The sequence below is a fragment of the Rousettus aegyptiacus genome, unplaced genomic scaffold (genome assembly GCF_014176215.1).
Source record: "Rousettus aegyptiacus isolate mRouAeg1 unplaced genomic scaffold, mRouAeg1.p scaffold_m13_p_4, whole genome shotgun sequence".
NCBI lineage: Eukaryota > Metazoa > Chordata > Mammalia > Chiroptera > Pteropodidae > Rousettus > Rousettus aegyptiacus.
The window spans coordinates 88,067,906-88,083,328 of NW_023416307.1; the positions used below are offsets into that span (position 1 = coordinate 88,067,906).

The 15,423-nt window shown below is 35.5% G+C and overlaps 1 protein-coding gene across 6 annotated transcripts in view; it reads left to right on the forward strand.

The window, feature by feature from the left end:
- The window catches only part of USP25 (ubiquitin specific peptidase 25), a 110,422-nt gene that overhangs the window by 5,919 nt on the left and 89,080 nt on the right, over positions 1-15,423 (forward strand). The gene's annotated exons all lie outside the window — the stretch shown is intronic.

Below are 15,423 nucleotides of genomic sequence, written 5' to 3' on the forward strand. Positions count from 1 at the left end.
ATATCTAAACATATTTTTCTGAGTGTCAGAAATTAATAATTAGCTTTACCTCCTCCTATGCCACCAATAAGAAGTCTTTTTAGCATATTTTATTTACAGCACTCCTGATTTTATTGGAATAATATAGAATTGTAATTCTAAGTGATGCCATTTTAAATTTCTTAAGGTATATCTTACATCAAAAATATTACTTAATTGTGTTACAGATACATTAGTAGCTAATTAGTTTTTAAAAGTTAGGTATTTACTTTTAACTATGTCTTTCTATATAGTATAATACTGTTTGATGTTACCCTACCTTTTTTTTTGGTAGTGATTGATTGCTTCTTTGGTTTTAGAATCCAGAAATTTTGATATGAAAATTTTAGTGTTCTCAAGAAGACAATTTATTTTAAAATTACTGCTTCTATTCTTTTTTTCACCTTCTGTACCAACATTACTTGAATATTAGAATATCATTTACCTTCCTTCAAATTTTATTTTGTACTTTTTCTCTTTTTGTTCTATGTGCTCAAGATAACTTTAGTTTTATTGTCTAGATTATTATTTTTATAATGTCAATTTTATATTTACTACCTCTGTAGATGGTCAGATATTTTGGGGGAGAGGGGTTATTTAAATAATATACACTTATAGTTGTTTCCAAAGTGCACACAGAATTGAATTAATCATGAACACTGGTTCATGATGAGCTGTAGATGCAAATTTTTCACTTATCAAATTGCTTATAACTTTTAGTAATAAATGCACATGAACACACAACTTAAAGCTAGAACTTTGAAAGTAACCTATATGTAATCATATAGTCCCCTCAACCCATCCCTGTTTTCATTAGAAATTGTAATCATCTTGAATCCTGTGTTCTTTCTCCCCTTGATTTCCTTTTTTTGCATCTCTATGAGTTTCTAAAGGAATGTATTTTTAATTTTAGTGCTGTTAAATTTACAACTTTTTCCCACCTTGATAAATAGAAGATATTCATCTTTATTATTATTATTATTATTATTATTTATTATTTATGCCTACAGCACCTGGTCTTCCTAGGTGGTCTCCCATCCAAGTACTAACAAGGCTCGACCCTGCTTAGCTTGTGAGATCAGACATCAGGCTTGTTCAGAATGGCATGGCTGTAGACCATGAACCATGGCTCCACTGGGACGTGAACCTAGGACTTTCTGCATGTAAAACAGACATGCTAACTGCTACACTATGGAACCATGTCTTCATCTGTCTTTTCTATTAAGAGTTATGTTTGCAACATTTAGGCCTTATTCCATCTGTACTTAATATTTGTACCTGGTACGAGGTAGGGATCCAATTAATTTTTAGTATCTATATCATTTTTTGTTGTTGTTAATTCTACATTATTGAAAAGTTAATGCTCTCTTCCACTGAACTGACATGCCATCTCTGACATTTATAAAAGCTTTATGTAAAATACTATATTTTCCCTGTGCACTCTTCTGTTGCATCACTAATTTTGTGAATACCATCCTGTCTTCATTTCTGTAGCTTCATAATAATCTCTAGTACTGGAAAAGTAAATTTGCTTCTCTTATAAGGTGTCATGGCACTTTATTCTTGAAATTTTAGAATAATCACACCAAGTTCTCTAAGAAACTCCTGTTCCAGGTTGTTTTGTTTTGTTTTGTTTTTTTAAATTGATATCTTTGAATCTAAAGATGAATTTGGGATCAATAACACCTTTATAATATTGAGTCCTTCTATCCATGAACAATGGATACTTCTTTTATTAGGTCTTCTTTAATTTTTCTCATTTAGTTTATAATTTTAACCGTAAAATTCTTACACATCATTTGTTCTAGCTAATTAATAATTTCTGATAACAATTATATGTGGTACTTTAAAATACTTGTTCTTTGTTATTGGTGTGTACAAATGCAACTGGCTTTTATATATTGACCTTATATCCAGCCACCTTGCTAAGCTTTTCTATTTTAATACTTATCTAGAGATAATTTTGGATATTCTGTGTAAAAGATCATAACATGAATAAGCCATGACGGTTTACTAATTTATTTAAATATTATGCCTGTAATTATGTTTTTTTCTTGTACTAGGTAAGACCTCTAATAAATGTTGATTAGGAGTGGTAATAGTGGATATCGTTCTTTTATTGCTGATTTTAACGGATAGTTCCCTATTGGTACCTAATGCACTTCTAAAGTATTTATATGTCTTAGTTGTACAAACTTATAAGATGATTCTGTTTCTAAAGAACTAAAGGACATGGTGTTATTTTACATTTTAATGCAGCGTGTGCTTTTTCCTTTAAGTCCAGGTGACTCTTATAAAAGTTTTCAGTCCAGGAATCCTGGGAGGAAGGTAGCTTGTCATCCTAGGTCTTTTCTTTTGGTGTTGTGTATGTGTGAAAGATTTTTTTTTATGCGTGTGTGAAACCTAGCTTATGAAAACTTATGTATACCTTAACGAAATATAATAATGTTTCTACCCTTTGTACCACCCTGGATATGAAATAGAATATCTTATTCTAGAAGTTTCCTCTGTGCCTCACCCACACTGTCCCTTCACTCCACATCCCACTAGCTGCTATCTTGACTTTTCAAAGTTAATGTGACTGTGGTATAATTTACAAAAAAAATAAATAAATAAAATGAAAACACTCATTTAAAGTGCATAGTTAGATGAATTTGGGCAGATAGGACAGTTCTTACTTCAAAAGATTCCCTTGTGTCACCTTTCCCATTTAGTTTTCCCACTCTTCCTCCTCCAGGTAACTATTGATCTGATTTCTATCACTATCGATCAGTTTTGGCTGTTATAGGTCTTCACGTAAGCGCAAACATAATTTTTTTTTTTTTTTTGCATTTGATATTTTTTGCTCAGTAACGTGTTTTTAAGATTCAGCCATGTTGTTGCAGGTATTAGTAGTTTCTTCCTTTTCATTGCAGAGTAATCTTTTATTATATGAATATTCCAAAATCTCTGTAATATGTACCTGTTAGTGAACTTTTGAGTTGTTTCCAGTTTGTGAGTCTTATATATAATGTCGCCACATGTATATTTGTAAGCAGGTCTTTCAGTAGACATATTTGCTTTTCTCTTGGGCAATTACTTAAGTGTAGAATTGTTACAAGATATTGCCGAATGGTTGTTCAAAGTGGCTGTGCAATTCTATGAGAGTTCCAGTTTCTCACTTTTGTTAACATTTAGTATTGTGAATTTTTATGTTGCAGCTATTTTTAGTTAGCATGTTGTGGTACTTCATTGTGGTATTAATTTGTATTTCCCTAATGACTAATAGTTTTGAGCATTTTTTTTTCATGTGCTTACTAGCCATTTTAGGATGATTTTAAAATTTTGCTTCTTCTTATATATTATCCAGTTTTATATTCTCAGAAGATCAGCAATAACAATAACAATTCTTCCAAGTCTGAAAATGGCTAAAACATTAAAGATGTTCCTAGAGGTAAAACTTTTTAGGAGCAAGTACTAATATGCTCACAAAACAAAATGAAAATGCACAATTTTCTCTTCATTTTTTCTTTTTAACTAACACCTGATAAAAAGACCCACTGCTGAAGAATGAAAGCCCTTTATTTATTTCAAATTAATTTTTTATGGTGACGTTGGTTAATGAAATCCAATAAGTTTCAGCTGTTCACTTTAACAGTAAAGCATATATATATTTACACTGTGTGTTCACATTTCATAGTTAGATTTCTTTCTGTCACCACGTATTTGACCCCTTATACCCGGTCTACCTCCTCCCTCCCCCCACTCTCTACTGTCTAGTAACCACTAGTGCCCTTTACTTATTAATGCCTCAAACTAACATTAAATTAATCTCTTTAAAAATCGATGGCACACAAGAGAAAGTTTTATGATGTATATTTTGTTCCATTGGGTACATAATACTTCCACATTGTTGTTGCTTTGGAAGTTTGGGTGGGACGAACTGTGGAATTGGGTGATTGACAGGCAATAGGGCGGCAAAAGACTTTTCTTAAAGTTTTTGGTCCATGTGAGATCAAGAAAGAAGAGGAACCTGTTTTGAATCGGAACAGAAAATGCCGTATTTCTTGGAGGTTTGTTGGTGATTTTCATCCTGGAAGTGGTTCAAGTGATGGTGAGCTGCACTAGGCCTGAGGGTAGGATTGGCTGAAGAGCTGAAGGAGCTAGATCCTCTGGGACTCATCAAGAAGGCCTCTGAAGAGTTCCCATAGGCCTTAGAGAAAGCTTTTGGGGCGGGACAGGGCAGGGCTGAGGAAGAGGATTGAAAGGAAACTGACAGCAGTCCAATGCCTCAGGTTTAAATTTCCCAGTTTTTAGAGGGAAGAAGCAACTCCCTGCACAGGCCTCCTGGGATCAGTGGACACTCTGCCTATTCTGGTTGTACCATACAGATTCTCAGAACTGACTTCCAGGCTTCTTTACCAGTGGGGCCAGGACTTCAAGTAAGTGAAAACTGTAGAACTAACAGAACTAACAATATTTCTATCCTTGCTGGTGGCATCAGAGGGAGGGCACCAGTACATTTGAGCATGTCAGGCTATGCCTGGATAAATGAAGGCAGCATATGAGATGGCTGGGGTTACCTCTGGTTTCTATGGTATCCCCCGGATAGGGGGCCAAGGCTTCTGGGGACTTGGGGATCAGAGAAACCCCCTTGTGGCATGAGGTATTTGCGAGGAGGCGTGGTCCTAGGTGTGGACATATATTTGTATTATTTGTATTACTCTTGGACATCTTGGGGTTGGCTCAGGCAAACTCTAGCTTCAGGGTCTGCAATTTTCAGACCCTTCTGCAGTTTTCAAATCACTTCTATGCATTCTTGACTGTGCATATGATATCAAGGATCCTTCATACCCCCTGTGCTGCCTGGAGAGCAGGCCTTTAGGAGAGCTCTCTGGACTTAATATGCAAAAGGAGGGGAACTGGCGGGCAGCACCTCTGCTTCTGCTCTTCCTCCTGTCTTAATGTCTCAGGGAACTGGGGTGTGAAGGGAAGCTAGACTGTGGGAGGGGTAGTAGGTAGGCAGGGGGTGTGGTGGGGAGGTACTAGGAACCTGCTGCCTCCACCTTTTCCTTAAATGATTATTTTTATATCTTCTAAAGATATATTTTATATCTTGCTATTGAATTGTAGGAACTTATATATTTTGAAAATATCTTTTATGATAAATTTTTTTCTCAGTATGTGGCTTATTTTTACTTGTCAGTTTCTGCGATGTCAAAGTATGTTAACATTGATAAATTTCATTATACCATTTTTTCTTTTAATGTGTTTTAACATAATCTTTTTGAACCTTAATCCACACAAGATTTTTTCTATGTTTTTTACTAAAATGTTTTATTATTTTAGCTTTTACGTTTAGGTCCATGATCTATGTGGAGTTTTTCTTTGTGTGTTCATAGGTGCCAGAGTCAAAGTTCATATTCTGTTGTAGTTAATTTTACTTCTGTATACCCCAGAACTTAACCATCCTACTGCTGATAAACTGGTTGGTTTTTTTGGTATGTTTATGGACCATCAAGAAATATTTGTTTCTCTTGTTTGTTTTTCCTTTTTAATTTTATTTATTTATTAATAGTATTTTTATTTTTCAGTTACAGTAGGCATACAATGTTATGTTAGATTTAGATGTACAACCTAGCGATTAGACATTTCTATATCTTATGAAATGATCACCCCGATAAATCTACTACTCATCTGATACCATACATAGTTATTACAATATTATTAACTATATTACTTATATAGTAATTTACATCTCCATGACTATTTTGTAACTATAAATTTGTTCTTTTTAATCTCTTCCCCTTTTTTAATCCACCCCCCCAATCTGCCTTCTATCCAGCAACCCTCAAAATGTTCTCTGTATCTATGAGTTGGTTTGTTTTGTTGGTACCTTTATTTTCCTCTTTAGATTCTACACCTAAATAAAATCATATGGCATTTGTTTTTATGTGACTTATACCATTCAGCATAACACCCTCTAGGTCCATCCATGTTATTGCAGATGGCAAGATTTCATTTATTTTTATGGCTGATTATATTCCATTGTATATATGTACCATCTCTTCTTTATCCATTCATCCATTGATGGACACCAGATTTCCTTCATATTTTGACTTTTATAAATAATGCTGCAAAGAATATATGGATTCACATGACTCTTCACAGTAGTGTTTTGGTTTCGTTCGAATAAATACCCAGAAGTTCAGTTACTGGGTTTTTCTTTGTCTCTTTTTATAGCCTTTGTTTTAAAGTCTATTTGGTCTGCTATAAGTATTGCATCCCTAGCTTTTTTTTTTTCCATTTAAATTTTAATAAAGTATCTTTTTCTGTCCCTTTAATTTCAATCTGTGTGTCTTTCAATATGAAATGATTCCCTTATAGGCACCATAGGTAGGGGTCTTATTTTCTTATCTGTTAAGCCACCATATCATTTGATTGGATCATTTAATCCATTTATATTTTAAGTAATTATTGATAGATATGTAGTTATTGCCACTTTCTTAGTCATATTTTTAATCTTTTTTGTTCTTAAAGAATTCCCTCTAACATTTCTTGTTATACTGGTTTGGTATTGAACTTTAGCTTTTTTGTTTGCTTGTCTGTTTGGGAAGCTCTTTGTCCTTCGATTCTAAATGTAGCTTTCCTGGGTAGAGTAATCTTGGTTGTAGGTCTATGCTAGTCATCATTTTGAATATTTACATCAGTCCCTTCTAGCCTGCAAAGTTTCTGTTTAGAAATCAGCTGACAGTCTTATGGGAGCTCCCTGGTAAGTAACCAACTGTATTTCTCTTGCTGCTTTTAAGATTTTCTTTGTCTTTAACTTTCGACATTTTCATGATGATGTCTCTTGGCATGGGCCTCTGTGGCTTGATTTTGTATGGGACTCTACACTCCCTGGCTTGTATGTCTGTTTCCTTCACCAGGTTAGGGAAATTTTCCATCACTATTTCTTCAGGTAGGTTTTCAATTCCTTACTTGCTCTCTCTGCCTTCTGATAAGTCCTGTGATGCAAATGTTGGTACACTTGGTTTTGTCCTAGAGGCTCCTTAAACTGCCTTCATTTTTTTGGATTCTTTTTTCTTGTTGCTCTTCTGATTGTTTTCTGCTACCTTTTAAATTGCCAATTCGATCCTCTGCTTCATCTAATCTACTGTTGTTTCCCTGTAATGTGTTTTTCATTTTCATTATTTTTCATTTCTGACATGTTCTTTTATTTGTTTCTATCTCCATTTTTATGTTTTCTATCTCTTTGTTAAAGCTCTCACTGAGTTCATCTACTCTTTCCCGAAGTTCACTGAGCATCCTTATAACCAGTGTTTGGAACTCCACATCTGGTAGATTGTCTCCATTGTGTTTAGTTCTTTTTCTGAAGCTTTGTTCTGTTCTTTTATTTGAGACATGTTTCTTTGTTTCCCCATTTTGGCTGCCTTCCGTGTATTAGGTAGTACTGCTATGTCTCTCATCTTGTTAGTGTGGCCTTATGTAGTAGGTGTCCTCTGGGACCCAGAAGTGCAGTCTTTCCTTATTACCTGGCCAAGTGTTCCAGGTGTGACCTTTGTATGGGTTGTGTGTGCCCTCCTTTTATATTTGAGCCTTGGTTGCTATTTACACATCAGTAGTAGGGATTGACCCTGAAGCTGATTAGTTGTGAGGACTGGCCAGTGAGGGGCTGACCTTACAGACCAAGATTCACTTTTTCAGAGCTCTGGTGTCTTTCCAGTCTGCTCTTTGGGTGTGTCATCCTCAGATGGAGCTCCAGCGTATTCTAAAGCCAACCATTGTGCATGCTGGCCCCAGAGACCCCTTGGAGGGGCCCTGCCACAGGCCAGGTTTAGCCGCAACTTGTTCCCTGCCTGTTGTCACCTGGCACAAGCTACCAAACAATCCGCAGGTGACTGTCACCTGTCCTGAGCTTGGAGGTACCTCCAGAGGCCAAGCTGTGAGTCAGGGCTGGCTGCTGCTAATACCAGCCTTGGGGCTGCTCAATAAGAGGTACAGGGTACATTGAGGCCAGATGCCGCTTATTTAGGGTTTGTGAACTTTTGAAAGAAAGTCCATAGCATGAGCTGAAATGGGCTATTTATATGGAAAAGTCACTGGAAGCAGCTTCAGGAGGCCCACAAGTGGGATGGGGTTTCAGGGAATCACCCAGGCAGAGCAAACAATGTTAACCAGGTTAATGGAGACTCTCATATGGTGGCTGCCTGTGTCCTTTGTCTGTCAACAAAGAAACAGTGGATTCTGCCAGCATTTCTGTCTGGGAGAAGAAGCTGCTCCTCCAGCCCTCACCCTGAAGCCAGATGACTCAGTTTTTTCTCATATGTCCCTGGTGTCCGTTGAGCTGCTGCCCCAGTGCTGGAACTCAGAGCAAGTAGTCCATCAGTGAGTAAATCCATGCACGGACCCTTTATGTGAAACTCTTGGAAGTCCAATAGCCATCCATCTCACTCAGCCACAATCTCCACTGGTTTTCACAGCCAAAAGTTATCGGGACTTCTCTTCCCAGCACTGGAACTCTGGGCTGGGGAGTCTGGTGTGGGGCTGAGACCCCTCACTCCTCTGGAGGGACTTCCACAACCAAGATATTCCTCCCAATGTTTAACCATCACACACAGGTGTGGGACTAGCCCATTTCAAGTCTCTACCAATCTTGAGGTGGCTTCTTCTATATATCCTTAGATGTAGGACTTCTGTTCTGCTAAACTTCAGGTGATTCTCAACGATGGGTGCTCTGTGGTTTAGTTGTAATTTTGATGTGGTCATAAGAGGAGGCAAACACAGCATTACTACTCCACCATCTTGACTGGAAATCTCAATTATGGAAATCTAAGAAAGTTGGAGATACATAAAGATTTAATTGGATAAGAGAGAAACATTAGGAATCAATCAGTTTATAGCATCAAAACAAGTAAATACATATTTAAACTATAGAGATCATAATTCACAGATGTCATGTGATTCACAAAAGTTTTTTTTAACCAGATGTTTTTCAGAATAGAGGCACTCTAGTTTAAAAACAAACTATTCCAAAAGATTTTGCAAGTTGGATTTTTGTACTTCATACTGCATGTTCCCATAGAAACAACCATGTTTCATGGTGTTGAGTTCTTATTTGACCTAAAATTCTATTTAACTGTATGAACTTAGCTTTAGTACTATGTAATGAATTTTTTTTTGCAGGAGTGGGGGATTGCATTTAGAGATCTACGTATGATGCATTTCTTTTGTCTGCTAGTTAGTAGGGATGGCATGTTCCATTAAGAACATGGACAGCATGGAGATGTTACATTGGTCGAAGGGTTGAGTTGATAAATGGGGATATGAACTCTGAGCGGAGGAAGGATAGAAACAAAAATTTATTGAGGGTCACCTATCTCCATTGTTACTTGGTACCTATTTCCCATAAAGTATCTCATTTCTTTATTTTCTTTTTGTATTCTGGTGGTTTAAAAATTATTATTTTTTAATTTATTTTTTTGTATTACATGAATGCTTCAGAATGTTTGTTTTGCTCTGGGATTCCATAAAAAGATAGGAAAAGACTTTTTAAATTCAGAATTTTTGGCATTTCTAAGCCTGAATGTAAATAGTAAAGAATAAAAGAGCGTACTGTCAAATATGCACTCATAGAGAGGTATGTGATTAATTTTAGTAATAAAGTGCCATTAACCCAAAAAGATTGATATAAGCCTTGACTCTATGGCAGTAGAAAATACCAGATACCCCAACCATTCATGGGATTCCTGTATAGATTATTTGTAACTGGAGATTTCAATAATACTATACTATATATATATATACACACACACACACACACACACACACACACCACACTCAACTTCAAGCAGGATTGACAGGACCATGTCTAGGAAATGAAGCTTTCTGTGAAGTTCTAAGTAGAATGTAGGAGAGTATGAAAAGTTTGCTTAGTAAGTGATTTATGTATGCTTCTTGTTCCCATATGCAGTTATTAGTTAGTGCCTCTTTCCTATGGATGATTCCAAGCCCTGTAATCTTACTTAACTCCAGTTCATCTCTGCAAACTCTGCTATATTCATTTATTCAGTCAGTGTTTACTGAGTGCCTATCACATGCCAAACACTATACTAGTTACCAGGAATACATTGATGAGTGAAACAGTCTGTGCTCTGTTTGGATTTAGTCTGGTCATTAACCATGCTCTATTATTATAATCTGTGGTGCCAGGAAAACCTTTAACCTTAAGAGAAGGAAGCTGACTATACAAAAACTTTTGAATTAGAAAGCAGAATGGTATTTTGTAGACCCCGAACGACAGAGGGAAGAGCAATACAAGGTGAAGCTAGAGATAGCTGTGGCATGCAAAGGGCCCTTTAAGCCATCATAAGGAATGTGCTAGGAAAATTCAGAGAGGTCATAGAATATTACATATGATGAGAATGAATGATCATGTCATCCCCCTTTAATTACAGATAAAAAGATTCAGGAAATGAAGTTTTTTTTTTTTTTTTTCATTTTCGTTTTGCTTATGTAGCTGATTATAGGCCAGTTTTGAGTTTACAAAGAGCTTCATGGATATATTATATACTTGAAATTATCTGTCAGTGAAGTTTGGAGATTTCTTGTTATAGTAAGAGATAACATGAACTAGGGCAGTTTAGTATTATTAGGTAGATGCAGAGGTATTCACAAAAATGAATGTGTATGTGGTTACATACCTTAAAGGCAGTAGTCTGATTTTTATTCATTGATAGGTAACTTTGAAATGCTTACTACTTAGTGCCTAGCAATAGCATGTGATTCAGAATTTTAAAAATGCCTTAGGATTTTCTATAAAAATGTTTTCTCCCCTATCTTTTCTTAGAAATTTTGAAAGCTTTTTTTAGAAGTTATTCTAAGAGTTGTCTCTTTTTTTCTCCTAAAGATGGAAACCTTTGACTTTCTTTCCTTTGCACTAAACCAGTTTTTATTTATGTTTGGAAATTCAGAGGAACCAATGACTGACTTATGAGTCATTCTCACCCCTTAACACAGAAAGCTTTCTGCCCTGTAGTCAGTGGTGCTTCATTTTTCTTATGACGTTATCTAAACATTTTACATCAACAGAGTAGTGGATTTGGGGGCTGAGTTTTCATTTTTCACTGAATCTTTAATCTCCAAAATCAGATAAAGAGAAAAGCAAATGTGAAAAGAACATGGGCTTTGGAATTTGAAAAACCTGTTTACATTCCTGTCTCTGTGTTTATAATCTCTTGAAGACTCTGTTAACTAGAAAATGAGAATAACTTTCTAGAGGGGGTGTCTATGTGCATGTGCGCACGTTTTAAATGAGACTATATACTAGAAGCAGTTAAGAGAGTCTGGCATAGAGCAAGATCATAGTAAATGCTTATCCTCTTTCCTTAGCCTAAATCAGTGATCATTCCCCCATCCTCCGCTTTTTTTTTTTTTTTTTGGTATCCTCAAAAAGTTATACCAATGTTACATGTACTATAGTCTTTCTGAAACAGATTTAAAACAGATTGAATATTAGGTAGGGTTAATGGGGAAGGGAAGGAATTTTTGTGAAATCCTCTGATCCTTAATTTGCATTAAAATTCCTGTTGCTTCCTTCTCCCTGAAGTGCATGGTACTGTATTTTTGCAATATAATAGGCACTTAAGGATTATCATGCAGTAAAAATAATATAGAAGAAGGAATCTGAAGGCCCGTATGTAGTCTTGACTTCTTTGCTTATCAATTTTTGTGGTGTTTGCAAGCCATGGCTCTCTTTGAACAGTGTAATTGCCCTTCTTGGTCCAGTAGTGTGAACAGGCTGCACCCACCACCTCCTTCTACTTTAGTAAATAAGAAATCCATATAAAGAAGTCCTCAGAGCTCAAAAAGGAGCTCTAGAAATGGAAGTGGGTTGGATCCACCTTGGATCCAAAATTGCTAGTTAGGGAAGAGAGAAAATATGCAAGACATTTTTAGTCGAGGATCAGTGTGTGTTGTAGACCAGAAGTTTGGTAAATAGGAAGTTGCAAACTGTGAGAGAAATACCAGGGTCTTAGTACCAATAGAAATAGCAGAAACAAAAATGTATAATTGCAGGAAATGAAGGTGCAGATTTTCAAAGACAGAAAAAGCACAGATGTAAGGAGCCAATAACAAAGGGAAAAGTTTACAAATGAGGTGGTTTCTCTGCCATAAACTTAAGAGTTTTTCTCATAGCTCACCTCTTTTGATCTCTCTCATTTCTTGCTCACTGAGCTAGGAAGATTCTTTCACTTTTTCTACTTCCACGTAGCCTTCTTCCTAACCCCGATGCTTTTTCTCTCCATCATTTCATTTTTAGTCAAAATTCACGAGATCATGAACTATGCCAGGGATATGCATGAATTATTTTTTCTAGGATATTTAGCTGACTTTATTTTGAAAGATAAACATAACACCAAATGATAACATTTTGAAGACATTACTTTTCTTTGTAAAATACTCAGTATTCTTATTACACTCTGCATCAGCCAACTATCACCATAACAGCCACTCCAGAAGTTAGTGCCATACTAAAATATTATTGTTATGTTCACAGATTTGCAGGTCGGTTGGGTGGTTCTTCTCCACAGGCGCCCCATTCTTCTGAAGCAACTGGACTACACAGGTTATGTTCTTGGGAAGTCGCAGAAGTTCTAGAGAGCAAGCCCAACCATGCAAGCACATTTCATGTCTGCTTGTATGCTGTCTGCTAATATGTCATTGGTCGAAATGTCACATGACCAAGCCCATCATCAATGCAGCAGGGAAATAGATCCTATGCCTAGTGGGAGAAAGTGAATAATGGCAAAAGGTGGGGTTACAGAAATGGGAGAAGAATTGAGAGTCTAACATAGGCTCTGTAATCTTTTCTGGGCTTTATATTCATGTATGTTTTACCTTGTAGTCATTAATATGTGTATATATATTATTTCTCATTCCTCCACTTTAGCTTAATGTGGTTTTGTAGAAGTAATTTCTATACAGATTATATTATTCATTATTAAAAAATATACAGTTGTTTGCATGACTCAGATTGCTTCTGGGCCCATCTGTATCAAAATCATTTGAGATGCTTATTAATAATGCAGATCTTAGCTTTAACCCAAATTCCCCTGGAATCACAGTCTCAGGGAGTCTTTATTATTCGCAGACTCATCAAGTCATTCTTCTGCACACTAAAGTTGAGAATCTCTTCCTTAGTGGAAGGACATTTTCATTGTTTACAGTTTTCCAGCATTATAAATAATAGCCAGCAGCATTTCTACAAATTGTGTGTGCGTGGGGGGTGGGGTGGTATCTAACTGTCTTTTCCTGATCCACAATTTATTAGTTCGCAGTTGAGGAAAATAATATTTGATGTAAAGAATGAACTTTGGAGGCTCAGTGATTATAAGATTACAAAAAAGCGTATAAAATCTTTTAAAATATTTTATGTTCACTAAAATAAGATATATCTACGGATAAGGAGAATTTCTGTAATATTTTTATACATCTTTAATTTGTAATGTTAGGCATATTGTAACTTAGTCATGGTTCTATTGCTAGTTATTGATAATTTTTTAAATGAAAGTAGAGAAGTTGACAAGTTTAACAAGAATTTTATTTTTCTCATAATTCAGCTCTGTAAATTTGGCAATTTGATTCTTTGATTCAACAATTTTGATTCTTCCTGGCATTTTATAAACCTTGTTTATGTACTTATGTGTTTTATTGTAAGATAATTTCGGATATTTTGGCTCTTTTTAAGAGTTTTATGGAAATGAATATTCATTGATGGCATTGCAGATACTGCAAATGTCTGTCCAATATACATTTTTTCTTTTCCCTTACAAACAGAACCCTGATTTCATTTTCAGAGCAGCGTTTTGCCTCGCTGGAAAGTAATTTCCCAATGTCCTTGGCAACTATGAGTGGTCATGTGACTTTATTTTGATCAGTGAGGCTTTAAGTGGAAGATATTGGTTGAAGCTTTTTAAACAAGGCAGAATCATTTTGCAGACAACTTTTGTCATTTACCCTTACCTTTATACTACCTATCACTTGGATAAGATGCTGGAGGAGGAGACATGGAAGTGACAGACATTTGATGACTGTCACATCTAAGAATGTTTAGTGGAAAGACAGAAGGAGCTTAGTTAGATCTTTGATATCACGTGGAATGGTCCTTATCAGATCTGAGCTGCCCACCTCCAGTCTACTTATATTAGGAAAAAAATATACTGCAGTATGATGAAGCTACTATTTAGATGGGACTCTGTTGCATGTACCTGACTATAATTTCTAACTTATACGTGTTGTTTCTGTAAAAGATATTTATCTCAAACTTTCAAATTTATTTTTTTATTTTGAAATTTGTTAAGGACTCTTCATCTCTGGATGTATATACATTATTTATATTTAAATTATCAAACATGTTTTGAAATGCACATTATACAATTCTGACATCAACAAATCTGTATTCAGAACATTTTAAAACTTCTATTTTGAAATAATTTCAAATTTAAAGTTGCAAGATTAGTGTAAAGAACTTTCATAAATTATTTTTTTCTGAACCATTTGAGTTGCATGCCTCTTTACCACTTAAATACTCTAGGTGTATTCCTAAGGAAAAACATTTTTTATACAACTATAATATAATTATCAAATTCAGGACTGTAATATTAATATAATATTATTCCTAAGAAGTCCATATTCATATTTCTCCAATCATCCCAATAATATCCTGTATAGAGTTTACTGTCTGATCTCTTATATTACATTGCCCTACCTTTTTGGTCCCCTTTAGTCTGGAAACTCATCCTTTGTCTTTGATGATATAGACATTTCAAAGATGACAAAATAGTTATTTTGCAAAATGTCCCTCGATTTGGATTTGTCTGATGGTTCCTCAAGATTAGATTCAGTTTTATGCAAATTATGGGAGGAATGCCACAGGTGATATCGTCTTCTTGGTGCATCAGGACGCATACACTGTCATTTTATCCCACTTCTGGTAATACTAACTTTGATCACTTGGTTGAGGTGGCATCTGTCAGGTTTCTTCATTACAGTTACTGTTACTCTTTCTCCCTTTATAATTTCTAGGATGAGAGTTTGAAACTATGTAACTATCCTGTTGTTAACCAAACTTTGACCTAATAGTTTTATCATCCATTGATGATCTTGACTGAATTATTACTGAGAGGAATGTAAAACATTTTCAAGAAATATTTCATCTGATCCTTTTATTCTAGGGACATCTTGATTTTCATATCATATCCACCGAGCTGTCTTTATTTCATGGCTCTTGGAAATTTGTTTTAAGAAATACAGGGGCGTAGAGAGGAATATGGCTCTTAACTCGAGAAGTTCAGGGAGGAATTTGATAAGAGGATCCTATCTATATCTTTTTCTCTCCAATAGAGTATAATAGCTTACTATGTA